Raw genomic sequence first — 27,999 nt, 5'->3', positions numbered from 1 at the left:
AAACAGGCCAAGTGTCCCATGTCCCATATGGCCTAGCTTCGTCAGCAGCCGTGCTAAGTGCTAGCATGTCCAAACAAAATACGGTTTTAGACATGTTCCCGAGTGATGGAAACACCTCCCGATGCTTCCCTGGTAGTCCAGGGGGCTAGTGCATGTGAAGTTGCCAGGAAAGGAGACCTCAGAGGCCCACGGACTCTTGCCGCCCACCCCCCCCTGTCGCTCCCTGATGGGCAAGGTAATTTTTGGAACACTTTTGCCATTTGGGATGTTTAGCCTCCATAGGGGGGCTCTGCGGATATTTGGCATGCGTTTCAATAGAGCAATTGTCCTCCCGATTGTCCTTCCCAAATGGAAAAAGTGCTCCTGATTGTCCTTCCCAAATGTCATAAGTGTTCCCATTTTGCTTTTTGCACTTCCCAGAAGTGTTCCCTTTTGTCCTTAAAGTGTTCCCATTTGGCCGAGGGACAATTGGGAACATTCCGGACGCTTCGGATGAGCATATGTTCCCTTTTGGCCAAAGTGTTCCCTTTTGGCCAAAGTGTTCCCTTTTGGCCAAAGTGTTCCCTATTGTCCCGTGGGGAGAAAAAATGTGCGCCACCTGGTGGCCAAAATCGGTACTGGTCGGAAAACAGGACATTTGGGAACACTTTGAAAAAACGCTAGGGCGGGCGTCGCTCGTCCCCTGGAGGCCTGAGGCGCGCGGCCCCCGGCCCTCCCCCGCGTCACGGCGGCCCGGGACAGATGGGCCCCCGAAAGTATCCTTACTCGCACGTCGTAATGGGGAGTTATTGCGTTCTGTCAATGGCTTCATCCTGAAGCCTCTACATTTCTCCAAAGGATGATGTTTGTTATGAAGTGGACAATATTTGGCTGGCTCACTGCTATTTCTCTTGTCCATCCCTTCTCTGTGTGTTCCACTTGAATCTGCTGTTGTTGACACGTCCGTCTTAATGGACAGATATAGCAGTATTAACACCATCATGCTTTGCCGTGGGCTTTTCATTGTGGTGATGCGTGCGGTTGCGCTGTGTCAAGGCAAAACTAGGATCGTTTCTTGCCTTTGCCTGACAGCAGACAAAATCAACAAAGAGAATGGGGGAAAACAAACCTTGTAGTGTTCTTTATAGTTTGAACCAAAAGTGAGCCACTTCTCTTGTAGGTTTGGTGGCAACTTCTCAACAATGGGATTAATGCCCCGTGGTGTATCAAGGTATGTAAGCCCAGGTTTGTACCCATCCTCTTTAGCTACGAGTAATTCCATGAGTAGATCACCAAGTTCTCTTAGTTTGACGTTTTCTTTGATAGTGAGATAAGGAAAATTGTCCAATCGCTTAAAGAGAGCGCTCTCTATAACTTCAGGGTTGGCATAGCACTCTTGGAGTCTTCTCCAGGACAACTGAAGTGGGGCTTGAGGGTCAGTGACATGGGCAGCTCTAATTCTTTTAACATGTTCAGCTGATTCTTTCCCTAACCATTTTAATAATAAACCTAACTCTTATCTGGCTGTCAGCTCTATGCCCTCAATGGCATTTGAGAGGACTGCCACGCTCTGTACTTTTCGGGCTGATCATCAAATTTACAAAGCTCTGTGGTGTTGTCCACGAGGCCAGATGAAAACTCAAAAACAAAGAAATAGCAGAATCCATGTCGTTTCTTGCTTTACAACATATATAGCGTTGTCAGTATTAACAAGATAACCATATAATCACTTAGATAGATGTGTTTTGAAAAGCAAACTATATCATTGCTTAGAGTGTGTGTTGAAACCCCAAAAAAATAACATATATCTTGTTTATATATTAATCTGTTTTTGCTCAAATATAAATCTGTCTTTTGCTTACATACAGATCTGTTTTTGCATTTTAGGGCAGAAAGAGCTTTCTTTGAGAAGCTGTAAGGTGTAGGAAAGCACCTAGAGAGATAAGAAGGGCACAGGCAGGAGCTGCGGCCTTGATGGGTGCATGCAGCTGTGTGTGTGTGCGTCTTGAAGGCACGTGTGTGGCCATACACAGCACACGAGCTTTAGAGTTCATGAAGTTCATTACTGTAACGTAATTTGTAAAGTGTTTCCTACATTACCTTACAAGGATATGGAAGTACATATAGTACGTCCCTTTTGATAACTTTGAGAAGAGTAAAATGTTTTTTGTGTATAAATATGAGTGTTTTTGCCGAGTAGCGGCCCCTTTTACCCTTTTGGGTCCCTTTTGGGTCCCTTTTGGGTCCCTTTTGGGCTTCCTTCGGGCTCTTTTACCGAGTGCTTTACGTGGCATCGGGATACCATGAAGCCTTCTCCATCTACCCTTGCACTTTCTGTGTTTTGGGGAAGATTCATTATCACTCTCCCAGCCGGAGAGGGGTTCCCTTGCGCTCGCTGAGTGTAAGGGAGGAAAAGAAAAAGAAAAAAAGACTATCTCTGAGAAGCGGCTTCGAATACCTCTGTTATACAGAGGCCAAAAAGTTCTCTTCTCTCTTAGTTCACCCAGACGCTCTCTTCGCTGCGTTTTGGGGAAGATTTATTTACCCTCTTCGACACGAAGAGGAGATTACCTGCACTCTTATGAGTGTGGGAGAAGCAGAGCCAGGAGGAAAAGAGAAGCAGCCTTAAATACCTCTGTTAGAGCGGAGGATTTATCTTTATTCTTAGTTTTAGTTTTATTTTGTAAAGGACCACTTGCTTTTAATTTCTGCTTTTGTCACAAATTAATAAAAATCACCTGAGTCTGATTTTAGACTAGGGGAGCCAATCTTTGCCAGTTCTTTATTTTCTCTGGGATCGTACCGCCCAATGTCAAGCGGGTGGGGTTTCCCCCCTTACGGGGGTTAGCGACTCCTCTTTAACCGCCCGTGGAGAGTTGCCTCCCGGCGGGGATCGACTTGGACACGCAGACCTCCTGTTATCTCCTAGTGGGAGTGCATTTCCCTATAATAAGAGCCCGTGTTTTTGGGGACGTCTGGTGTAGTGTGTATCTAACCTCTTGTCTCGCCTTCGGGTTCCCTGATCCGGGCGAGGGCTTCTCCTTAGACGGAGGGCGTGTGTGTCTCTATAAACATCAGGGAAGCGTCAAAATCAACTCCTTTTTTAGTATAGGTCAAAACATCCGCCCCGCTGACGGGCAACTGGCGTTCGTCCGTACGGCAAAAGAGGGCACAGTAGGACCAGGGGTTTGCTGAGGGGAAGGCAATAAAAAGGGGTTGGCTCGGCCACAGCGAGTGACGCAACGCCTCAGCGAACTGCCACACCGGTCGACAGTGGTTACCAATTCTCTTCGCGCCAGATACTTAGCAAAGTCTATCATGGGGCGGCTGGAGTAATTCCAGAATTCTGAGTGCTATTCCTAGGAAAACAATCTGTATGGAATGGTACCCTGCTCCTGATTGGCCTTATGTGTGGGGTGAGGGTGTGAGCTAGGGTGCTGGGGCATGTGTGGCTGCTGCTTTTTCACAGGTAAATGCTCACGCTGCTGTGTATTACTTGGCATTGTGGGCGAGACATCATGGTGGAAGACTAGGCTTGAATCTTCCTGCTTTGTCTTTTTAACAGAGAGAGCAGATGGTTTGGCTAAGAGTGATTGGATAGGTGTGGAACTGAACTGAGCCTGATTTTCCAGGTAGGCCTCTGTTCGCTGTCTGATTGTCTGTGTTGAGACGCTGCTGCCGGCTTTTTCAAGTTCTAGTGCTTCTAGGTCCGCTTCGACGGTTGCCTTTTCCAAATCCAATTTGGCATTTTGGCATGAAAATGGCCCTGGTGCAGGCAGCTTCAGTCTTGGCCCGGGCTTTGGCAGCAGCGCTGGCTACTGAAGATTTGGAGGAAAATGTACTGTTAACTGGACACTGACAACACTTTTTCATTTTTTTCTTCTGCATTGGCCTCCATAGTTGTGGTGAATGAATCCTTCGGATAGTACGGCTTTTTACTGTACTGTTCTCTTTATGTTTGCTTCCAAGTGTTAACATAAATAAACAGCCAGCCAAACTCCTTTTCAAAAGAGTCAGGAAGAGAGCGTGCATGCTCCTTCATTGACTTCTAGACAAGTAAGTCATGATGAGCTGAATTGGTGTAAAAGAAGATAAAAAAGATAACTAAAGACATTGTCAGCCAAACAACAGGTAAGTATGTTAAGTGTAAGGTAAAGTAAGTACTGTAAATTACACTAATTAAAAACTATTAAAAACTACACACAACATTAACTTTGCAGGCTACAGCACATTATAGCATTTAAATTGTACAAACTTAGATACATTTCCATAAAAGAACAATCAATATATAATGTGTTAACATGTAAAGGAAAATAAATGCTTACAGCCATTGCTTTCTGAGGGGTACACACAGAGGATTGCTCTGGATTCAACTTCAGGCACTAAGCGAATGCAGCCATGCCACCCCACTGTTGATAGGTCTCTTAATTCTACGGCCTGTTTCCTGTTTCCCCTCTAGGTTTTGTTTCAGAATAAAAGCTCAACAGTACTTTGTATACTTAACAATAAAAGCATATTTAAACAGGCAACTTAGTGTATCTTTTTAACAAAAACATCTTTGGGCAGAACAAAGCCATAAACCAAATAAACAGTTTTTATAAAGCTGAATAGTAAAAAGACCAGTGGACCTGATGGTATTTTACCTTTTATTCTTAAAATATTTTCAGATGAGCTGAGTGACTCCAGCTTGGAGCCTTATATTCCAGCTCTATGTCGATTCATGTTCCATCCCTACTATTTGGAATACATCTGTTGTCATTCCTGTTCCTAAAACACCCTGCCCACAGCATAATAATGACTACAGACCCTTAGTTCTGACATCAATAGTGATGAAATAATTTGAACCCTATAATGGTAGGAAATCTAAGGAGTGAGGTGCAGCATCTCTTGGACCCATACTAACTTGCCTATATTAATGGAAGGGGCACAGACGATGCCCCTAATCACTACTGTTCGCTCTACTGTATTTTAAAGCACCTGTAAAATCCATCGTCTTGGAGAAGCACGTGACCACCACCACAATGGTTGCAATAGACTGAGCTCCGACACTCGAACCAACCATTGAAGGGACATCTAATTAGACTGTAAGAAATTATGATGCTGGCTACTCAGTCTATAATCTATATTTTTGAGGACACTTAATCGGACTGAAAAAAGGGAACATGGTGAATCCTGAGGATGCGCAATGTAAGTTTCGTAACTAAGCTTTAAAGGGACACTTAACCAGACTGAAAATACATGATAAATAAAGGCTGGTAATCCTAAGGATACTGTATGTAAGTTTTGAAGCCGAGCTTTAAAGGGACACTCAACTAGACTGAAGGTGCTTGATAAATGCTGGCTGGTCAGTCTATGTTTGTTGACATTTAAGGTAGACTGAAAGAACATGAGGAATAAGGTCTGTTCAGCTCATAATCTGTTTATTGCTCCAACTAGATTGGTCTGTTTTTCACATAGCTTAGTCCAGAAATAGTTTGAAGGTGTTTATAATATTGTTCTTGTTTAACATAAGAATTCACTATACCTGTTTCAATTGACCTGTGACTTAAGACAGGAGGTATAGTTTTGAGTTTTACGCAAACTGCGTTTGATGTGGTCACGCATCTTACAAATAGGGGAGGGGGTCTGTGGTCTCAGAGAGTTATGGGATTTATTTTATTTTTTATGTTTTTGTCACACCTTGCTCGGAACTACCCTTTACTACATTTTTTTTTAGCAAATTACGGTAGGGGACTTAAGACATGTATGCATGTAAATTTTGAATATGGCTGAGCTTTTTTTTCATACAAAAGAGATTTTCATTCAGAGATGTAAATCGTCTACAAAATAAATACTTTGAGATTGCTGTCTCATCTAGTGACGACATTAATAAACCCCTGGACTGTAATATTTTAGATGTGTTTGAGCAAGATTTCAGCTCATGTTCAAAACTTTGTGCACATTCAAAATATATCTCATCTGTGTTCTCTGAGGTTTGGAGGAGTCGTAATATTTTGAGAAAAATTAAGTGATAATACAATAGGCTATTACAAGAATGAATTCACTATATTTCAGAAAATAATCCACCTGCACTGAAGCTGCACAGACCAGGGAAGGCGCGCTGCAGCAGTTCCATGTCTGGCTGAATTTATATCAGTTAATACCGACTCAGTTCCTGATCCCACATATACATGGCAAGCAACTAAAGGGTTTATAAGGGATTTCACATCCTCTTTCGCGGTCAACTTGAAGAGAAAAAGAGAGGCAAAGATTGCGGAGTTGGAAGAACGCTGTAAATCATTAGAGCAATCTCTTAAGACTTGTTTTTCTAAATCTACACATACTCTTCTAGGCATCAATTGAGCAGAGATAAATGATTTGCTAAGAATGAGAGCTGAGTTCACAATGCACAGAGTGAGGCAAAATTACTATTTTAACGGCTGTAAACCAAGCAAATTGCTAGCTCTGTAATTAAAACAAAGTGAATCCAGAGCTACTATCAACAGCACCGAAGTATCTCAACAAATCCTAAGGATATCAGCGTCACTTTTCAATCCTTTTACTCAAAGTTGTAGGAGTCTTCTGCAACTCAGATCCGACACAGTGCCAGGAGTTCCTAAAAGAGCACAATCTGCCTCTTCTTGACCCAGAGGAGGCAGAAGAACTGGGTCGACCTATAACGTTAGAGGAACTTAAATTTGCATTAAAAACAGTTAAAAAAGGGAAAATACCAGGGTTGGATGGAATTCCATCAGAGCTTCTTCTACAGTATTTTGACATATTAGGACCTACCATTTTACAAGTTTTAACTACAGCCTAGAGGAGGGGTTCTTTCCACCAACAAACCAATACTGTGCTGATCTTCGTTATGCCAAAGAAGGGAAAAGATCCTACGGATTGTTCAAATTACAGGCCCATCAGCCTCATCGGGACTGATATTAAGCTTAATTCCGAAGTCCTGGCTCTCCGCTTAGAGCGCTTTATTGAGAAGCTAGTCCACCCCGACGAAGGTTTTATACCCAAGCGTCACACTGCAGAAAATATACACAGATTATTTCATGTAATAGAAGAAGCCAAAAACCTCCCAACAACGGCAGCAGTTTTATCAGTGGACTTCATCAAAAGGCTTTCGACCGCCTAGAGTGGAACTCCTTGTGGCAAGTAATGGCAAGCTTGTTTTGGGGGCCAAATTCATTGACATGGTACGTACTTTATATGCAAATCCCACGGCCATTGTCTCAACCAATGGCTTGCACTCTCAGCCATTTCCCATCAAGTGGGGCTCACAACAGGGATGCCCGCTCTCCCCCATGCTGTTTGCAATCTTTCTTGAACCGTTAGCCCAAGCCATAAGGCAAAATAAAATATGTAATGTCCAGATTAAATCCAATAGCAGCTCAATATCATTATTTGTGGACAATATTTTGTTGTACATTTCTGATCTTGAGGACTCTATTCCAAAAATTCTTAAGATCTTCAACGAATTTGGCTCAATCTCCGGCTATAAAATTAACTGGAATAAATCTAATCTTCTTTTATTGAATAACAGGCATGTGGCTTCAGCCAGTAATGTTACAATACCAACCCAAAGCAAAATTACATATTTGGGTATAACCATACACAGTGAGTTGTCCAGGACAACTATGAAACTATATTAAGTAGTATTCAAAGGGATCTGGCCAATTGGTCTGCGCTGCCGGCATCACTACGTCCAGGATTGCTGTCGTTAAAATGAACATAGTTCCTCGTGTGAAATTTTTAAGTACAGTGATCCCCTTACCCCCACCGATAAATTTCTGGAAGAAACTTGATACCGCAATTCGGCAGTATATTTGGAATAATTAACAACCTAGGCTAAAATACTCTACCCTGCAATGTACCACAAACACGGGAGGCCTGGCCTTCCCCAACCTTAAAGTGTACCACAGAGCTTTTCAGCTATGGGCCCTCAGAGTGTGGATGTGTGGATGAATTAGAGGAAAGCGACTAGGCCACGTGTGATTCCTGTTTGTTTTTGTTTATTTCCTCGAGACCGCAGAGGGTGGAGGGTGGGAGAGGGTTGTTGTTCTTGTTCAATTGTGTTTCTGTTCTGTATGTTCAAAAATATAAAAAACAATAAAAATTTGATCTTAAAAAAAAAAGTAGAGTTACTTTAGTTTGTTAGCTGCTGTTAGCTAGTAATGTTACAGAATGAATAAGGCTGTCTTTGAAGTTCAACTTTTTTTCGGTGTATTTCTATTTGAAGAGGTTCAATTCAATTTCAATTTTATTTATAGTATCAATTCATAACAAGAGTAGGTCTAGACCACACTCATAATTTACAAAGACTCAACAATTCCAGTAATTACCCCAAGAGCAAGCATTCAGTGCAACAGTGGCGAGGAAAAACTCCCTCTCAGGAAGAAACCACAGACAGACCCAGGCTCTTGGTAGGCGGTGTCTGACGGTCCCGGTTGGGGGTGTGATGAACAGTGGCAATAATAGTCACAATAAAGATAATGGATCAGTGACTAGAAATTGTAGTTCACGGCATAGTAGGGCACTGATGAATGGGTAGATGAATCTGACGACTATGACAATGAGCAGGTGCGCGTTAGTTAGGCGGACGCTGCAACTCCTCACTCCCTAACTATAAGCTTTATCGAAGAGGAGAGTTTTAAGTTTACTCTTAAATGTGGTGACGGTGTCTGCCCCCCCGGACCCAGACTGGCAGCTGGAGAGGAGACAGGAGAGGAGCCTGAGAGCGGAAGGCTCTGGCTCTGGCTCTGGCTCTGGCTCTGGCTCTGGCTCCCATTCTATTTTAAGAGAAGGAACCACAAGTAGCGCTGCATTCTGGGAGCGCAGTTCTCTAGTTGGACAATAAGGTACTAAGAGCTCTTCTAGATATGATGGTGCTTGACCATTTAGAGCTTTGTAGGTCAGGAGAAGGATTTTAAATTCAATCCTGGATTTTACAGGAAGCCAATGCAGAGAAGCTAATACAGGAGAAATATGATCTATTTTCTTAGTTCTTGTCATAACACGCGCTGCAGAATTCTGGATCAGCTGGAGAGTCTTAAGGGTTTTATTTGAGCATCCTGAGAGTAAGGAATTACAATAGTCCAGCCTGGAAGTAATGAATGCATGGACTAGTTTTTCAGCATCGTTTTGAGATAGGATGTTCCTAATTTTGGCAATGTTACGAAGGTGAAAAAAGGCTGTTCTTGAGGTAAGTGTTAAATGATATATCCTGATCAAAAATAACTCCTAGATTTCTGACAGTAGTGCTGGAGGCCAGGGCAATACCATCCAGAGTAACTATATTTTTGGATAATGAGTTTCGGAGGTGTTTCACAATCACTTCGGTTTTGTCTGAGTTTAACATCAGGAAATTGTAGGTCATACATGTTTTTATATCTTTAAGATCTAGTAAGACAAGTACGGAGACAAGTCCTTTGTCTGAAGCAGTTAGGCCGTTAGTAATTTTCACCAGTGCTGTCTCTGTGCTATGATGCATTCTAAATCCTGACTGAAAGTCCTCAAATAAGCAATTTTTGAAAATCACATAACTGATTGGCGACTACCTTCTCAAGATTTTGGAGAGGAAGGGGAGATAGATTAGATTAGATATAGGTCTATAGTTGGCTAAGACCTCAGGATCGAGGGTGGGTTTTTTCAGAAGAGGTTTTATCACAGCTACTTTAAATGACTGCAGTACATAACCTGTTAATAAAGACATATTGATCATATCTAGTAATTAAGTGTTAACCACGGGTAGCGCTTCTTTAAGTAGCCTCGTTGGGATGGGGTCTAAAAGACAGGTAGATGGCTTAGCTGAAGAGACCTTTAACAGTAGTTGTTGAAGGTTTATAGGGAAAAAGCAGTCTAAGTATATGTCAGATCTTGCCGTACTTTCTAACAGTCCTGCGTTTAAAGGTTAACCATTAGAAGTTGAGGGCAAAAGGTGATGAATTTTATCTCCAACTTTTATAATTTTATCATTAAAGAAGCTCATGAAGTCATCACTACTAAGAGCTGAAGGAATAGATGGCTCAGTAGAGCTATGACTGTTTTGGGTTGATCTTTTCTTCTATTAATGATGAATAATAGTCTGATCTGGCATTTCTGAGGGCCTTCCTATAGGTTTTCAAACTGTCATGCCAATCTAAACAACACTCTTCCAGTTTGGTGGAACGCCATTTACTTTCAAGTTTTTGCAAGATTTGTTTGAGAGTTTGGGAGTTATACCCAGGTGCTAGTTTCCTTTTCTTCATCATCTTTTTGAGGGGAGCAACAGAGTCTAAAGTCGTCCGTAGGCAGGCTGTAGCACCATCTACAAAATGATCAATTTGGGAGGGACTAAAGTTAACATAAAGGTCCTCTGTTATATTAAGGCACGACATTGAGTTAAATGCTGTTGGAATATCTTTTTTAAATTAAACTATAGCATTGTCAGATAGCCATCTAGTGTAGAAGCTTTTATCCAATTTCGAATAGTCGGGTAATAAAGTTATTAAGAAATGGTCTGATTTCGCGGATTATGCGGAAATACTATTACATCTTCAATTTCGATGCCATATGACAGCACAAGGTTGAGGGTGTGGTTAAAACAGTGAGTGGCCTTATGAACATGTGGCAAGGAGTGGAATATTTTAATACATATAAATACTGAGAGGGGAAACTAAAGACAACTAAGGGGAGGAAACTTAGGGACCAACAACGCCACCTGGGGACATTGCACCCCAGGATATGAAAACCAAATTCTAATTAAAGCTGCGAGCAGCGATGGACGGGCCCTCGCGCCTCTCCGCGCGTCGGGGTTACTGGTAGTCACCGCTCCTTGCGACCGTTCATTCGCTCGGCACTCAGACACCACAAATCATCACCAATGAAAAGGGAATTCCTTGCCGAGTTCAATGATACCATGATACCTCACACAAGACTCTACATCATACGGTTCATCAGCTGTGAAAGGGGGCGTGGCTAAAGCATAGGGGGCCGGCCAAACCATTACCAATGAATAAGGACATATCTGCTGAGTTCAATGATATCTCACACAAGGGTCTACATCAAACGGGTCATTAGTTATAAAAGGGGGCGTGGCTAAAGTATAGGGGGTGGGCCAAACCATTACCAATGAATAAGGACGTCTCTGCTGAGTTCAATGATATCTCACACAAGGGTCTACATCAAACGGGTCATTAGTTATAAAAGGGGGCGTGGCTAAAGCATGTGGGGGCGGGCCAAACCAACACCAATTAAAAAGGAACTCTCTGCTGAGTTCATTGATACCTCACACAAAGGTCAACCTTAAATGGTTCAAATGTTATGAAAGGGGGCGTGGCTTAAGCTTAGGGGGCGGGTCAAACCATCACCAATTAAAAAGGAAGTCTGTGCTGAGTTCAATGACACCTCACACAAGGGTATACCTTAAACGGTTCAAATGTTGTGAAAGGGGGCGTGGCCTGAGTAAGTGGGCGTGGTCATATTATAGGGGGCGGCTCAGTATCACATGTAGACCACACATTCTGAGTTTCATGCAAATCAGATGATGTTTGTCATATAAGGCGCATTTCATGTTGCCAGCAGGGGACGCTATGACCAAAATTCAATTTTGGCCTGTAGGTGTCCTCAGGCCTGGACCCTTGTCAATCATGAGAAATTTCAGTGAGATACGACAACGTACACTCAAGTTACAACAACTTCTTTGTTCATCGCTAAACACTCAAAATGGCCGCCACGCCACGCCCACACCATCTGACGAAAAGTTTTTCTTTCAATAACTTTTCATCGTTAAGGTGTTGGGATGGTACAGACCAAGTTTGAAGTCCATCGGATGAAATCACTAGGAGGAGTTCGTTAAAGTATAGCACCTTGACTTTTAGGCCTACTTCCTGTTGCCACTAGGGGGCGCTATGATTTTAATTAAATATCGGCCTTTATTTGTCCTCAGGGTTGGACTCTTATGAATTCGAGCCAGTTGGACAATGTACACTCAAGTTACACCCACTTCCTCTTTCTGCGGTGAAACGCACAAAATGGCCGCCCCGCCACGGCCACGCCCTATGACGAAAAGTTTTTCTTTAAACAACTTTTCATCTTTAACATCTTAAGATGGCACAGACCGAGTTTGAAGTTGATCGGATGAAATCTCTAGGAGGAGTTCGTTAAAGTACGACATGTGGAAATGGCCAAAATCGCGAACTTTCAATTCAAAATGGCGGACTTCCTGTTTGGTTTAGGGTATGGCTCTATGAAGTTTTTTATACATCTTGACATGTGACATATGTGTACCAAGTTTCGTGAATCTACGTTAAACGCACTGCAGGGGCTCAATTTTTTTTAACTTTCTAGGGGGCGCTAGCGAGCCATTTATGAGCGGCTATTCGCGAAACCCTTAAAATACGTAAATTTTCACCAGACTTGATGCGACTGCCAAATTTGGTGAGTTTTTGAATATGTTAAGCCCCTCAAAAAGCCAATTAATTTGACGGGAAAAAGAAAGAAAGAAACAATTAAAGCTGCGAGCAGCGATGGATGGGCCCTCGTGCCTCTGCGCGCGTCAGGGTTACCGGCGGACGCCGCTCCCTGCGACTCGGGCCTCGCCTGAGACGCTTAGCTTAGAGCTAGCTTAGAGCTAGTGCTACGCTTCTTTCGGACAGTCACCCACTCGCCCAGCTGCTCGGGGTCTGCTGGGGGAATGCTAGCAGAAGCTACAGTATGTTGGCCCGCACCAGCTACAGGGCGCTGGCTAGCTACAGAAGCATACAATTTTGATTCGATTTTGAAGGGGTGTGCATAGAACTGACATGACAGTTGCCATGAAGATGAAAGTCTTTTGTGAATGTTGACGATTATGCCATTGATGCCATATCCTTACATATCCTTTCAAATAAAATTATAACTTTGTTGTCAATTATAAAAATACAATAGGAAAATGTATAATCTCCGGTAGCAATATATTTTCATTTACCTATGGTACATTAGCTCAGAATTGTTGGTTCTTAATTCTGTTCTACTCTTCTCTCAACAGGTCCTGCAAATTTCACCATCATTATCCAAAAACCAACCATTTTTGTTTTTCTAAAAACGAAACAACTCAAAGGCACTTTTAAGAGCCGTATGTCTTTTTAACCTCTCCTGATCTGTTTTGTACCTATTAGCCTTCATTTATCTGTTTGTGTGTGTGTGTGTGTGTCTGTGCTCTGTGTGCTTGCCTTTGTGTATTATCTGTCCAACTCTCTGTTGCCAATCTTTCTTTCTGTCTGTCTGTCTGTGTCTCTGCCCTTCATCATGAGCAATTCCAGGATCTGCTTGGGGATAACCTGGCTGATGAGTTAAAACTCAGTGATGACCTCCAAAGGGTTGATTACTTGCTTGGTTAGCTGCAGAAAGAGCAAGCAGCATCACCTGTGGCATGTTGCGTATTTTTTGAATTTTTGAGAAAGGTGTGGCTTGGGTCCAATGAAGATTTAAACAAAAATATTTAATAATGAAATGACATGAGAAAAACAAGTTCTGAAAAGATGCTTCTCCCTTGTGGATTCACATTAACCAGTCCTTAACCACCCTCTGCTTGTTCACTATATTCTCCTGGACATGTGGATGGTTCCTTTTCCCCCCGTGGATTAAAACCATTCCCATTGGTCCGTCGTCGCCCAAAAGAAGACGTCACTTCCAAATCCATATGTCCTGAGGTTACTTCCGGTCACAAAATCCCACCATGTGGGTGTCAATTCTTTTCAAGCTACAGCAGCTGCACAACAGCAGGGGTTGGCTCCAAGACGGATAGACAAAAGGTTTCTTCCTGCCTTGAGACAAAGAGCTTCCTTGTGTATGCTAAGTGACAGACATGATCTAATTAGTGGGAATGCTGTTCTACAGCATTCCAACTATTGTTATCCTGTTCTTTATTAGTGGGAATGCTGTTCAGCTTTTTAACACTTTTTTTTAACATTGAAGTGAATGAGAGCAGACTTGAACTCCTTAAAATCTTCTTCCGCTCCCAAAAGTTTCAGCTCCTTCATACTTTCACCTACAGACGCCAAACAAACTTTCAAATGTTCACAAAATATTCAGCTATCAGGCTATGGCTTTTCAGTTTGATATCTTTTACAGTTTTTGTGAAAAAGCTGTTTAAGTTTAGTGATCATTTCAGGATTTTTTATCGATTAAACAGAGTGTGTATTGCGCTTGCTAGAGTGGATGATGTCATAGCTAGAGGGTGAAGCTTCGAAAAAATTATCTTAGTTCCTTGTCTATAAACTGCTCTCACGCCCACAATATCTACTTGTGATACACAATTTATACATCAAAACGTAGGTACTTTTGTCGGGTTTCAGACAATGTGCTCAGTTATGCGATACGTCTCATACTTTTGGCTCAGCGAGCTTCCAAATGACGAGAGTTGAAAATATTTCTCCATCCGCTCTCATGTTAAAAGTCCTTCATATTTCCCAGTGAAAGGCACAGCGAACCACTTTTTTAAATCGCTGATATGCCCACATTTCTAAGTTTATCAACATAAATTGTATACCGATACGTTCACAAAGGCCTTGTGGTGCTCAGGATGACGTCATTTGACTGATAGCAGTTATAGTTTTGCCAGTCTGAGGCTTTATTTGAGAGCTCGCTCTCAGTGTCTCTGATCTGCATGTGACCCAGCTGAGAGTTTCAGCAGGTGTTGCTCGTTAACTGATGACACATCAAAGGATGTTTACAAACATTCACTGGCCAGTCGTTACCATGATAACAGACACACACCCAGATACCACAGGCAGGAATATGAACTTTAGTCTGTCTTCTCTGTTCTATTCTCTTGTTCTGGTCTGTCTGTCTGTCTGTTTTCTCTCTCCCCCTCTCTATCTCTTTGTTTCTCTCTCTCTCTCCCTGTCTCTCTCTCTTTTTTCTCTCTCCATCCCTCCCTCCCCCCTCTCTCTCTCTTTCTTTCTCTATCATTCTATTTCCCTCTCTCACTGTCTCTTTCTTTCCCTTTGCCTCTCTCTCTCCCTCTCTATCCTATCTCTCTCTTTATCCCTCTCTCTTTTCCCTCTCTCTCTCTCTCCTTCGCTTTCTCTCTTTGTCTTCCCTCTCTCTCATCCCCCTCTCTCTCTCTCTCCTTTCCTCTCTTCCTTTCCCCTCTCTTTTTTTGTTTGTTTATAAGTGATAAGTTTAGATTGAAACTTCCACTTTTGACAGTATTACGGTTTAGCTTCCCGCTTTTCTTCCCTGTGATACACTGTTTACTTTTGGCTGGTTGAGCTTCCAAATGACAAGATGTCCAAATTTCACTCCATTGGCTGTAATGATAAACGTCCTCTATATTTTCCGGCGAAGAGCAGAACGAACCACTTTTATAAATTGCTAATATGCCCACATTTCTAAGTTTATCAACATAAGTTTTATACCGATATGTTCACAAAGGCCTTGTGGTGCTCAGGATGACGTCATTTGACTGATAGCAGTTATCGTTTAGGCAGTCTGAGCCTTTATTTGAGAGCTTGCTCTCAGTGTCTCTGAGCTGCCTGTGGCCCAGCTGACAGTTTGAGCAGGTGTTGTTCATCAACTGATTAAACTTCAAAGCATGTTTACCAACATTAACTGGCCATTTGTTACCATGACAACACTTTCACAGACACACACAGATACTACAGGCAGTAATATGAACAGTAGTCTATAGCTTTGGCCTTCCACTTCTGTCTCTCTGTCTTCTCTGTTCTATTCTCTTGTTCTGGTCTGTCTGTCTGTCTGTCTGTCCTGGTCTCTGTCCTCTGGTCTCTGTCCTCTGGTCTCTGTCCTCTGGTCTCTGTCTGTCTGTCTGTCTGGTCTCTGTCCTCTGGTCTCTGTCCTGGTCTCTGTCTGTCTGTCTGGTCTCTGTCCTCTGGTCTCTGTCCTCTGTCCTCTGTCCTGGTCTCTGTCTGTCTGTCTGGTCTCAGTCTGGCTGTCTGGTCTCTGTCCTGGTCTCTGGCCTCTGTCCTCTGGTCTCTGTCCTGGTCTCTGTCAGTCTGTCTGGACTCTGTCCTCTGGTCTCTGTCTGTCTGGTCTCTGTCCTCTGGTCTCTGTCTGTCTGTCTGTCTGTCTGGTCTCTGTCCTCTGGTCTCTGTCCTGATCTCTGTCCTGGTCTCTGGTCTCTGTCCTGGTCTCTGTCTGTCTGTTTAGTCTCTGTCCTCTGGTCTGTCTGTCTGTCTGTTCTCTGTCCTCTGGTCTGTCTGTCTGTCTTGGTCTCTCTCTGTCTGTCCTGGTCTCTGTCTGTCTGTTATGGTCTCTGTCCTCTGGTCTTTTCTTCTCCTCTCTCTCCTTCTCTCTATATTCTCTTTCTCTCATCTCTCCTCTCTTCTCTCACCTCCTCTCTTCTCTCATGCTCTTCTTTCTTCTCTATTTCTCTCCTTCTCTCTTTCCTCTCTTCTTGTTCAGCCCCATTCTTTTCACCTAATATATTTCACATCTCATCTCAGCTAGATTGATGCTTTTTCGTTCTATGCAGTGTATATGTCTGATAATAATACAAAGTATTTCTTCTTTCAGCCTTTTCAGGCAATTCATTTCAACTTTCATCTTTGACAGTATTACAGTTCGGCTTCAAGCTTTTCTAACAATGTATTTTAGCTCTTCCTTTAGGTAATGCAGTTTAGCTTCCAACTCTGAAAATGTTCCAGATGTTTCAGCAGTGCAGTGCAATGCATTTGAGCTTTATGATTTTTCATACAATTTGTTTCATATTTCTGCATTTGTTAGTCATAATCAGTTAGAAAATATACTCAGACCTCACAATGTTCTACATTTTTAGTCATATTCAACTTTTAAAGCCAACGGTTCAGTTTAGCGTCAGCTTTTAACTATTTAATGAAATTCATACTTATTAAAACGATTTCAACTTTTTCAATTATTCTCACTTCAACTTTTTTTAAGCTATTTACCCAGTTTAGCTTTAGCAATTCAGCTATTCAGCATTCCCACGCATTTTCTGCAGGAAATGCATTTTCTAGTTAGTGGGAATGCTGTTCTACAGCATTCCAACTATTGTTGTTCGTGTCGGCCATTTTCTTTATTATTTTGTTATTCTGTTCTTTATTTTTCTTAATTTTATTCCATACGTTTTTTGGCTCTGCGTAACTTCTGCATACTTTCAGCTATTAAAACCATAACGCACAACGTGGCGAGGCCACGTGGTGGGTCTGTTGACATCAGCTGTTTCCAGCGTGTATTATACACGTGGATAGCTGAAAATGGCGTAAAATAACACGCCATTTGGCTTTATGAAAGTGGCGTATATATTTACGCAAAGTCATGATGTCATGTTGCTCATGTTAAAAATCCTTTATATTTCCCAGAGAAAGGCACAGCGAACCACTTTTTTAAATTGCTGATATGCCCACATTTCTAAGTTTATCAACATAAATTTTATAACGATATGTTCACAAAGGCCTTGTGGTGCTCAGGATGACGTCATTTGACTGATAGCATTTATCGTTTTGGCAGTTTGAGCCTTTATTTGAGAGCTTGCTCAGTGTCTCTCAACATCTTCAGTTTGGCCCAGCTGAGAGTTTCAGCAGGTGTTGCTCGTTAACTGATTACACATCAAAGGATGTTTACACACATTCACTGGCCAGTCGTTACCATGACAACAGACACACCCAGATACTACAGGCAGGAATATGAACTTTAGTCTGTCTTCTCTGTTCTATTCTCTTGTTCTGCTCTGTTGTTGTTTTTTTTTTCCCCTTTTTTTTTTTTTTTTTTTTTTTTTTTTTTTTTTTTTTTTTCTTTCTTTCTTTCTTCTCTTTTTTTTTTTTTTTTTTTTTTTTTTTTTTTTTTTTTTTTTTTTTTTTTTTTTTTTTTTTTTTTTTTTTTTTTTTTTTTTTTTTTTTTTTTTTTTTTTTTTTTTTTTTTTTTTTTTTTTTTTTTTTTTTTTTTTTTTTTTTTTTTTTTTTTTTTTTTTTTTTTTTTTTTTTTTTTTTTTTTTTTTTTTTTTTTTTTTTTTTTTTTTTTTTTTTTTTTTTTTTTTTTTTTTTTTTTTTTTTTTTTTTTTTTTTTTTTTTTTTTTTTTTTTTTTTTTTTTTTTTTTTCCCCTTCTCTCTCTCCCCCCTCTCTCTCATCCCCCTCTCTCTCTCCCTGTCCCTCTCTTTCTCTCTCTCTATCTCTCTCTCCTTCTCTCTCCATCCCTCCTTTTCCCTCCCTGTCTCTCCCTCCCTCCCCCTCTCTCTCTCTCTCTCTCTCTGTTTCTTTCCCTGTCTCTCTCCTTTCCTCTCTTCCTCTCTGTCTCTCTCTATCCCTCTCTTTCTCTCTTGTTTGTTCTATGCAATGGATATAGCTGATAATAAGTCTTTTTAGTCAATGTATTGAAACTGCCACTTTTGACAGTTTTACAGTTTAGCTTCCCACTTTTCTACAAATGTATTTCAAGAAATTATTTTATTATATATTATATTATATTATATTTTATTAGTGTTCTTCAACTTTTCAATGAAATTCATACTTGTTGAACCAATTTCCACTTTTTCAACTATTCATCAGCTTCAGCTAAAGACCTCACAATGTTCTACATATTTTGTCATTTTTCAACTTTTAAAGCCAACAATTCAGTTTAGCGTCAACTTTGAACTTTTTAACGATTTCCACTTTTTCTATTATTCTCACTATTTGAACTTCTTCTTACGGATTTGAGCTATTCATCCAGCTAGCTTTAGCAATTCAGCTATTCAGCATTCCCACGCATTTTCTGCAGGAAATGCATTTTCTAGTTGCGGGAATGCTGTTCAACAGCATTCCACCTATTGTTATTCTGTTCTTTATTTATTGGGGGAATGCTGTTGTACAGCATTCCACCTATTGTTATTCTGTTCTTTATTTATTCTTCGTTTTATTATTCCGTACGTTTTTTGGCTCAGCGTAACTTCTGCATACTTTCAACTATTTAAACCATTCCACTTTTCAAATGTTCAGCTCTTTCAGCTAATGATGGGACTTCTTCAACTTTTTTTCTATATTCAGCTATCAGGCTATGGCTTTTCAGGTTGATATCCTTTACAGTTTTTGTGAAAAAGCTGTTTAAGTTTAGTGATCATTTTAGGAAATTTTATCGATTAAACAGAGTGTGTATTGCGCTGCTTAGAGTGGATGACATCATAGCTAGAGCACAGAGCCTTAAAAAAATATCTTTGTCCCTTCTCTATAAATTGCTCTAACACCCACATTTTCTACTTGTCATACACAATTTATACATCATAACATAGGCAGTTTTGTCTAGTTTCAACCAATCTGCTCAGTTTTGTGATACATCTTATACTTTTGGCTCAGCAAGCTTCCAAATGACAAGAGTTTGCAATCTTCCTCCATTGGCTCCCATATTAAAAATGCTCCACAATTCCCAGCAAAACCCACAGCGAACCACTTTTTTAAATCACTGATATGCCCATATTTTTAAGTTTATCAACATAAATTTTATACCGATACGTTCACAAAGGCCTTGTGGTACTCAGGATGACGTCATTTGACTGATAGCATTTATCATTTTGCTATTCTGAGGCTTTATTTGAGAGCTCGCTCTCAGTGTATTTCAGCTCTTACCTTTTTAAGGTAATGCCGTTTAGCTTCCATCTCTGACAATTTTCCAGATGTTTCAGCAGTGCGGTGCAATGCATTTGTGTTTTAAGATTTTTCATACAATTTGTTTCATATTTCTGCATATCGTCACCTTCCTAAAATAATTGCCAATGTCATTTTTTAACAAAAATGATTTTGTTGCCTAAATCATCTCCTCATGGTGCTGGCCACCTCTGGTAAAATTTCCTAAATCCTCAGTTGAACAGGTCATGTGATTCTACACCTTTAGTAAAATTGCTGATGTCAAGCATGTGACTTAGGCAGTTTTATTTTTTGTGTTTTCCGAAAAACCTGAAAAAATGTCTTTTAATAAAAATGATTTTGTTGCCTAAATCATCTCCTCATGGTGCTGGCCATCTCTGGTAAAATTGCCTACATCCTCAGTTGAACAGGTCATGTGATTCTACACCTTTAGTATAATTACCTATGTCAAGCATGTGACTTAGGCAGTTTTATTTTTTGTGTTTTCTGAAAAACCTGAAAAAATGACATAGGCAATTATTTTAGGAAGGTGACAATATGTGAGTCATTATCAGTTAGAACATATACTCAGACCTCACAATGTTCTACATATTTTGTGATTTTTCAACTTTTAAAGCCAACAATTCAGTTTAGCGTCAACTTTTAACTTTGTAAGGAAATTCATACTTATTAAAACGATTTCCACTTTTTCTACTACTCTCACTACTTCAACTTCTTACGGATTTCAGCTATTCATCCAGTTAGTTTTAGCAATTCAGCTATTCAGCATTCCCACGCATTTTCTGCAGGAAATGCATTTTCTAGTTCATTAGTGGGAATGCTGTTCTACAGCATTCCAATTATTGTTGTTCCTGTCGGCCATTTTCTTTATTAGTGGGAATGCTGTTCTACAGCATTCCAACTATTGTTGTTCGTGTCGGCCATTTTCTTTATTTTTAGTGGGAATGCTGTTCTACAGCATTCCAACTATTGTTGTTCGTGTCGGCCATTTTCTTTATTTTTGGGGGAATGCTGTTTTACAGCCTTCCACCTATTGTTATCCTGTTCTTTATTTATTCTTCGTTTTATTATTCCGTACGTTTTTTGGCTCTCTATAACTTCTGCATACTTTTACCTATTTAAACCATTCAACTTTTCAAATGTTCAGCTCTTTCAGCTAATGATGGGACTTCTTCAACGTTTTTTCTACTATTTATACTTTTTAAAATGTTAAGCTTTTTAACACTTTTTTTAACATTGAAGTCAATGAGAGCTTGCTTCAAATCCTTCAAATCTTCTTCCGCTCCCAAAATTTTCAGCTCCTTCATACTTTCACCTACAGACGCCAAACAACCTTTACAATGTTCACAAAATATTCAGCTATCAGGCTATGGCTTTTCAGTTTGATATCTTTTACAGTTTTTGTGACAAAGCTGTTTAAGTTTAGTGATCATTTCAGGAAATTTTATCGATTAAACAGAGTGTGTATTGCGCTGCTTAGAGTGGATGATGTCATAGCTAGAGGGTGAAGCTTCGAAAAAATTATCTTAGTTCCTTGTCTGTAAACTGCTCTCACGCCCACAATATCTACTTGTCATACACAATTTATACATCAATACGTAGGTATTTTTGTCTAGTTTCAGAAAATATATTCGGTTTTGTGAAACGCCTTTTACTTTTGGCGCAGTCAGCTTCCAAATGACAAGAGTTTCATTCTTCCCTCCATTGACTCTCCTGTATAACATTGTTCACATTTCCAAGCAAAATGCAGAACGAACCACTTTTTGAAATCGCTGCTATGCCCACATTTTTAAGTTTAGCCACATGAATTTTAGATGGAGACGTTCACAAAGGCTTCCTGTTTCACACGGTGAAGTCACTCTATGGATAGCGTGTACTGTTTTGGATTTATTAAGGGTTCTTTGAAGGCATCCTCAACAGCTCTCACGCTAGCTGGTCTACAATGTTCATGATTCAACAGGTGAGATAATTAAATAGATGAAGGAACACCATGCATGTCATGAGTAGCTGTAGTGTAATCGATAAGACATATGACTTTGGTGTAGGAAATCAGGTGTTCAAATCCTGCTTATGGGGAGTTTTTACCTCTGACATATGTAGCAATTGGAAATTGCTTTGAATGAAAGTGGTCTATTTCCTTTTTCCTCATATCTCTTTTTCTCTTTTTTCTTCTTGAACAAACACACACACAAACACACACGTATACACACGTACGCTGGAAACACACACACACACAGACACAAACACGCACACACACACGCACACAATCGCACACAATTGCACACTCACACACAGACCCGCGCACAATTGCACATGCACACACACAGAGACACACACGTATACACACAAACACACGCATACACACACACAAGCACACACACATTTATTCAGACACACATACACACATAGCCACACATACACAGACACACATACACATACACACAAACACACGCACACACACAGACACACAAAAACACACACACATACACACACAAACACACACAGACACACACACACACAGACACACACACACAGACGCGGACACACAGAAACACACACAGACACACATACACGCACATAGCCACACACACATACACACACAAACACACACACACACACAAACACACACAGACCCACACTCAAACACAGACAAAGTCACACACACACACGCAAACTCACAGACACACACACAGACACAGACACACACACACGCAGTCACACACACACACACACATAGCCACACACAAACACACACACAGACACACTGATGACACTTCAAAGAGATCTCATCACAGACATCAAAGCATGTTTATAAACACGGTCACAGGTACTTAGAAGCCATGACAACCCTTTCACAGACAGTCCACTTGAATGGACCTTTATCACAGCAGACATGTTGACTTGTCATAGTAGGAAAAGCACAGCTCACAATGATAACCTTAACGATGGCTCAATTCCATCAAGTGTCCCAGTGAGATATTTCAGTGAGTCAGCATGCCCAATACCAGGGTCTCTCCTAAGTGGAATGCAGCCATCAGTAATGGTTTAATACCAGGGCCTCTCCTAACTGGAATGCAGCCATCAGTAATGGTTTAATATCAGGGTCTCTCCTAAGTGGAATGCAGCCATCATTATTGGTTTAATACCAGGGTCTCTCCTAAGTGGAATGCAGCCATCAGTAATGGTTTAATACCAGGACCTCTCCTAAGTGGAATGTAGCCCTCAGTAATGGTTTAATACCAGGACCTCTCCTAAGTGGAATGCAGCCATCAGTAATGGTTTAATACCAGGGTCTCTCCTAAGTGGAATGCAGCCATCAGTAATGGTTTAATACCAGGGTCTCTCCTAAGTGGAATACAGCCATCATTAATGGTTTAATACCAGGGCCTCTCCTAAGTGGAATGCAGCCAATATTAATGGTTTAATACCAGGGTCTCTCCTAAGTGGAATGCAGCCATCATTAATGGTTTAATACCAGGGCCTCTCCTAAGTGGAATGCAGCCATCATTAATGGTTTAATACCAGGGTCTCTCCTAAGTGGAATGCATCCATCACTAATGGTTTTGAATACTTGTGCTTTTTCTGCTATGACATGTTAACATCTCTGCTGTGAAAAAGGTCTATACAGCTTTCTGCATTTTTATCTGTTTCTCACAGCATTTTTCATCTTCTCTCCTTCTCTTCAGTCCTTTTATCCTCTCTTCTCCCTTCTCTCCTTCTCTCTTTCCTCTATTTCCACTTATTCGGCCCCATTCTTTTCACGCAATATATTTCACATCTCATCTCAGCTAGATTGATGCTTTTTCGTTCTATGCAGTGTATATGTCTGATAAAGTATTTCTTCTTTCTGCCTTTTCAGGCAATTCATTTCAACTTTCATCTTTGATAGTATTACAGTTCAGCTTCAAGCTTTTCTAACAATGTATTTTAACTCTTCCTTTAGGTAATGCAGTTTAGCTTCCATCTCTGAAAACTTTCCAGATGTTTCAGCAGTGCAGTGCAATGCGGTTGACCTTTAAGATTTTTCATACAATTTGTTTCATATTTCTGCATATTTCTGCATCAACTGCTAACTTTTTAATGAAGTTTATATTTATTAAAATGATTTCCACTTTTTCAACTACTCTCACTACTTCAACTTCTTCTCACGGATTTCAGCTATTCATCCAGTTTAGCTTTAGCAATTCAGCTGTTCAGCATTCCCACGCATTTTCTGCAGGAAATGCATTTTCTAGTTATTAATCCCTCTTCCGTACGTTTTTTGGCTCAGCGTAACTTCTGCATACTTTCAGCTATTTAAACCATTCAACTTTTCAAATGTTCAGCTCTTTCAGCTAACGATGGGACTTCTTCAACTTTTTTTCTACTATTTATACTTTTTTAAATTTTTAAGCTTTTTAACACTTTTTTTTATCATTGAAGTGAATGAGAGCAGCCTTCAACTCCTTAAAATCTTCTTCCGCTCCCAAAATTTTCAGCTCCTTCATACTTTCACCTACAGACGCCAAAATTCACAAAATATTCAGCTATCAGGCTATGGCTTTTCAGTTTGATATCTTTTACAGTTTTTGTGAAAAAGTTGTTTAACCCTTGTGTTGTCCTTTGGGTCACAGGGACCCGTTCAGTTCATTTGACTTTTTGTATTGGCCTGGCGTTGCGCTTCGGGTCTCTGTGACCCTGGCCAGTGTTCAGTGGTACTTCCCTGCTACCGCGGCGCTGGCCTTGGGTCTCTGTGACCCATACGTTATTCCGTGGTATTTCCCTGCTACCGCGACTCTGGCCTTCAGGTCTCTGAGACCCATACGTTATTCCGTGGTATTTCTCCGCTACCGCGGCCTTAGCCTTCGGGTCTCTGTGACCCATACGTTATTCCGTGGTATTTCCCTGCTACAGCGGCCCTAGCCTTCGGGTCTCTGTGACCCATACGTTATTCCGTGGTATTTCTCCAATACCGCGGCCCTGGCCTTCGGGTCTCTGTGACCCATACGTTAATCCGTGGTATTTCTCCAATACAGCGGCCCTGGCCTTCGGTTCTCTGTGACCCATAGGTTATTCCGTGGTATTTCTCCAATACAGCGGCCCTGGCCTTCGGGTCTCTGAGACCCATACGTTATTCCGTGGTATTTCTCCAATACAGCGGCCCTGGCCTTCGGGTCTCTGAGACCCATACGTTATTCCGTGGTATTTCTCCAATACAGCGGCCCTGGCCTTCGGGTCTCTGAGACCCATACGTTATTCCGTGGTATTTCCAATACCGCGGCCCTGGCCGCGCCGGTCTCTGTGACCCATACGTTAATCCGTGGTATTTCTCCAATACAGCGGCCCTGGCCTTCGGGTCTCTGAGACCCATACGTTATTCCGTGGTATTTCTCCAATACAGCGGCCCTGGCCTTCGGGTCTCTGAGACCCATACGTTATTCCGTGGTATTTCCCTGCTACCACGGCGCTGGCCTTCGGGTCTCTGTGACCCATACGTTATTCCGTGGTATTTCCCTGCTACCACGGCTCTGGCCTTCGGGTCTCTCATACGTTATTCCGTGGTATTTCTCCAATACAGCGGCCCTGGCCTTCGGGTCTCTGAGACCCATACGTTATTCCGTGGTATTTCTCCAATACCGCGGCGGCCTTCGGGTCTCTGTGACCCGTACGTTACTCCCTGGTATTTCTCCAATACAGCGGCCCTGGCCTTCGGGTCTCTGAGACCCATACGTTATTCCATGGTATTTCCCTGCTACCACGGCTCTGGCCTTCGGGTCTCTGAGACCCATACGTTATTCCATGGTATTTCTCCAATACCGCGGCCCTGGCCTTCGGGTCTCTGTGACCCATAGGTTATTCCGTGGTATTTCTCCAATACAGCGGCCCTGGCCTTCGGGTCTCTGAGACCCATACGTTATTCCATGGTATTTCCCTGCTACCACGGCGCTGGCCTTCGGGTCTCTGTGACCCATACGTTATTCCGTGGTATTTCCCCAATACAGTGGCCCTAGCCTTCGGATCTCTGAGACCCATACGTTATTCCGTGGTATTTCTCCAATACCGCGGCCCTGGCCTTCGGGTCTCTGTGACCCATACGTTATTCCGTGGCATTTCTCCAATACCGCGGCCCTGGCCTTCGGATCTCTGAGACCCATACGTTATTCCGTGGTATTTCTCCAATACCGCGGCCCTGGCCTTCGGGTCTCTGTGACCCATACGTTATTCCGTGGTATTTCTCCGCTACCGCGGCCCTAGCCTTCGGGTCTCTGAGACCCATACGTTATACCGTGGTATTTCTCCGCTACCGCGACTCTGACAAGGAAGACGAATGGTCATCCGGCGGGTGTGCGTCAGAAGACGACAGAGACATACACGACGCAGCCGACGGAGAGCATGACTGCCGCGGAGAAGAGGACTACGCCGCCGCCGTAAACCGAGACGAACGAGGACAAGAACAAGGACAAGAACAAGGACAAGAACGAGGAGCAGACATAGCTGCAGCAGCCCAAGAGGGTGTACGGAAAAGGGGAGAAGCAGAAGAAGAAGAAGCAGAAGAAGAAGCAGAAGCAGAAGAAGCAGAAGAAGCAGAAGAAGCAGAAGCAGAAGCAGAAGAAGAAGCAGAACAAGCAGAAGAAGAACAAGAAGAAGAAGAAGAGGGCCAAGACAACGGGCAGGATGAGCAGGACGAGGAGGAGAGCGAAAGGTTGTGTCGAGAAACGGCGAAATCGAATGGTCCTCGATGACGTATCATCCCAGTCGCCCTCGACCTCATTTCCGTGGCACAGCACATGAAGGAGAAGGAGAACAAGACCAAGAACAAGAACAAGAACAAGAACAAGACCACAGACGCGCTAACGCTCCAGAGAACCCGGGACCCACACGAGTAACACGCGTCCGCGACATACTCTCCACGTTCGACCTGTTGGTCACGCGGCGCATACTAGAGATCGTGGTGACCACCACGAACCTCGAGGGCCTGAGGAAATGCGGCAACGACTGGAAAATGACGGACGTCACGGAGCTGCGCGGCTACCTTGGGCTGCTGCTCCTCGCCGGCGTGTACAGGTCCCGAAACGAGGCCCTGGAGAGCCTGTGGCACGAGGAGAGCGGCAGGGCCATTTTCCGCGGCACAATGTCGCTCAAGCGATTCCACGCGCTCTCGCGAGTGCTGCGATTCGACGACCGCGAGACGAGAGGCGCCAGATGAGCCTCGGACAAACTGGCGGCCATACGAGAAGTCTGGGTGCGGCGGCTGCCTCGCCTCTACAACCCGGGCCCCGACGTGACCGTGGACGAGCAGCTGGTTCCCTTTCGCGGTGTGTGTGTGTGTTTTGTATGTTTTTGTAACTTTTCCATCGTCACTCTTCTCCTCCCACGCTCATCGTTCTCCTCGTTGTCCGTCACGTCCACCAAGGTCGATGCTCCTTCCGCCAGTACATGCCCAGCAAGCCCGCCAAGTACGGACTCAAGTCATGGGTGGCCAGCGACGCCGGCTCCAGCTACGCGTGGAACATGCAGGTCTACATGGGCAAGTCTGTGAGCGGCGAGCCCGAGAGGAATCAGGGCGCCCGAGTGGTGATGGACCTGACCGAGGGCCTGCGGGGCCCGCGCAACATCACATGCGACAACTTTTTCACCTCCTACGAGCTGGCCCGGCGGCTCCTCCACGAAAGGCCCCTCACCGTGGTGGGCACGATGCGCAAAAAAAAGCCCGAGCTGCCGCGCGCCTTGCTCGACACCAAGGGCCGCGCGGTCTTCTCGTCCAGGTTTGCCTTCACGGCCACCGTCACTCTGGTGTCCTACGTGCCCAAGAAGAACAGGAACGTGGTGCTGCTGAGCACGTTGCACACGGGGGACGCGCGGGTCAGCGCCTCCAGGGCCGCCAAGCCCGACATCATCCTGCACTACAACAGCACCAGGGGCGTCGTGGACAACCTGGACAAGCTCATCGGCACGTACATCTGCCGCAGGAAGACGGCGCACTGGCCCCTCGCCGTCTTCCACAACATCCTCGACATGTCCGCCTACAACGCCTTTGTGCTCTGGCGAGAGCTCAGACCCGAGTGGCTGCGCGGCAAGCTCAACAGGCGCAGGGCTTTCCTCGAGCAGCTGGGCAGGGCGCTAGTCACTCCGCTCATCGAGAGACCCTCGCGTCTCCCTCGCACGCAGGCGTCTGCCGCGCTCGTCAAAGCCGTGGCGGCGAGGTCAGGCGCGCCCAGGTCAGGCACTGGTGTCAGGCGAGCCCGACAAGACCAGCGAGGAGACGAGGAGGAGGAGGACGAGGATGAAAACGACGACGAAGAGGATGACGAAAATGACAAGGAAGACGACGATGAGGAAGCAGAACCGAGAGCGCCGAGAGTGCCCAGCAAGCGAAAGAGGTGTCAGCTCTGTCCAAAGAAAAAGGACCGCAAGACACACATAGTGTGCGGTGGCTGCCAGAGATACGTTTGCGGGAGCTGCACACAGCCCTACTGCGCGGACTGCGTGAGACAGTAG

At 43.0% G+C, this 27,999-nt stretch overlaps 1 pseudogene; it reads left to right on the top strand.

The window, feature by feature from the left end:
* The first annotated feature begins 105 nt into the window (after nt 1-105).
* LOC120564287 lies at nt 106-27,999 on the top strand (annotated as a pseudogene).

This window comes from Perca fluviatilis, chromosome 8 (assembly GCF_010015445.1).
Source record: "Perca fluviatilis chromosome 8, GENO_Pfluv_1.0, whole genome shotgun sequence".
Lineage (NCBI taxonomy): Eukaryota > Metazoa > Chordata > Actinopteri > Perciformes > Percidae > Perca > Perca fluviatilis.
The sequence above is the reverse complement of the archived record's forward strand: the minus strand, read 5'-3'. Positions and strand labels throughout refer to the sequence as shown.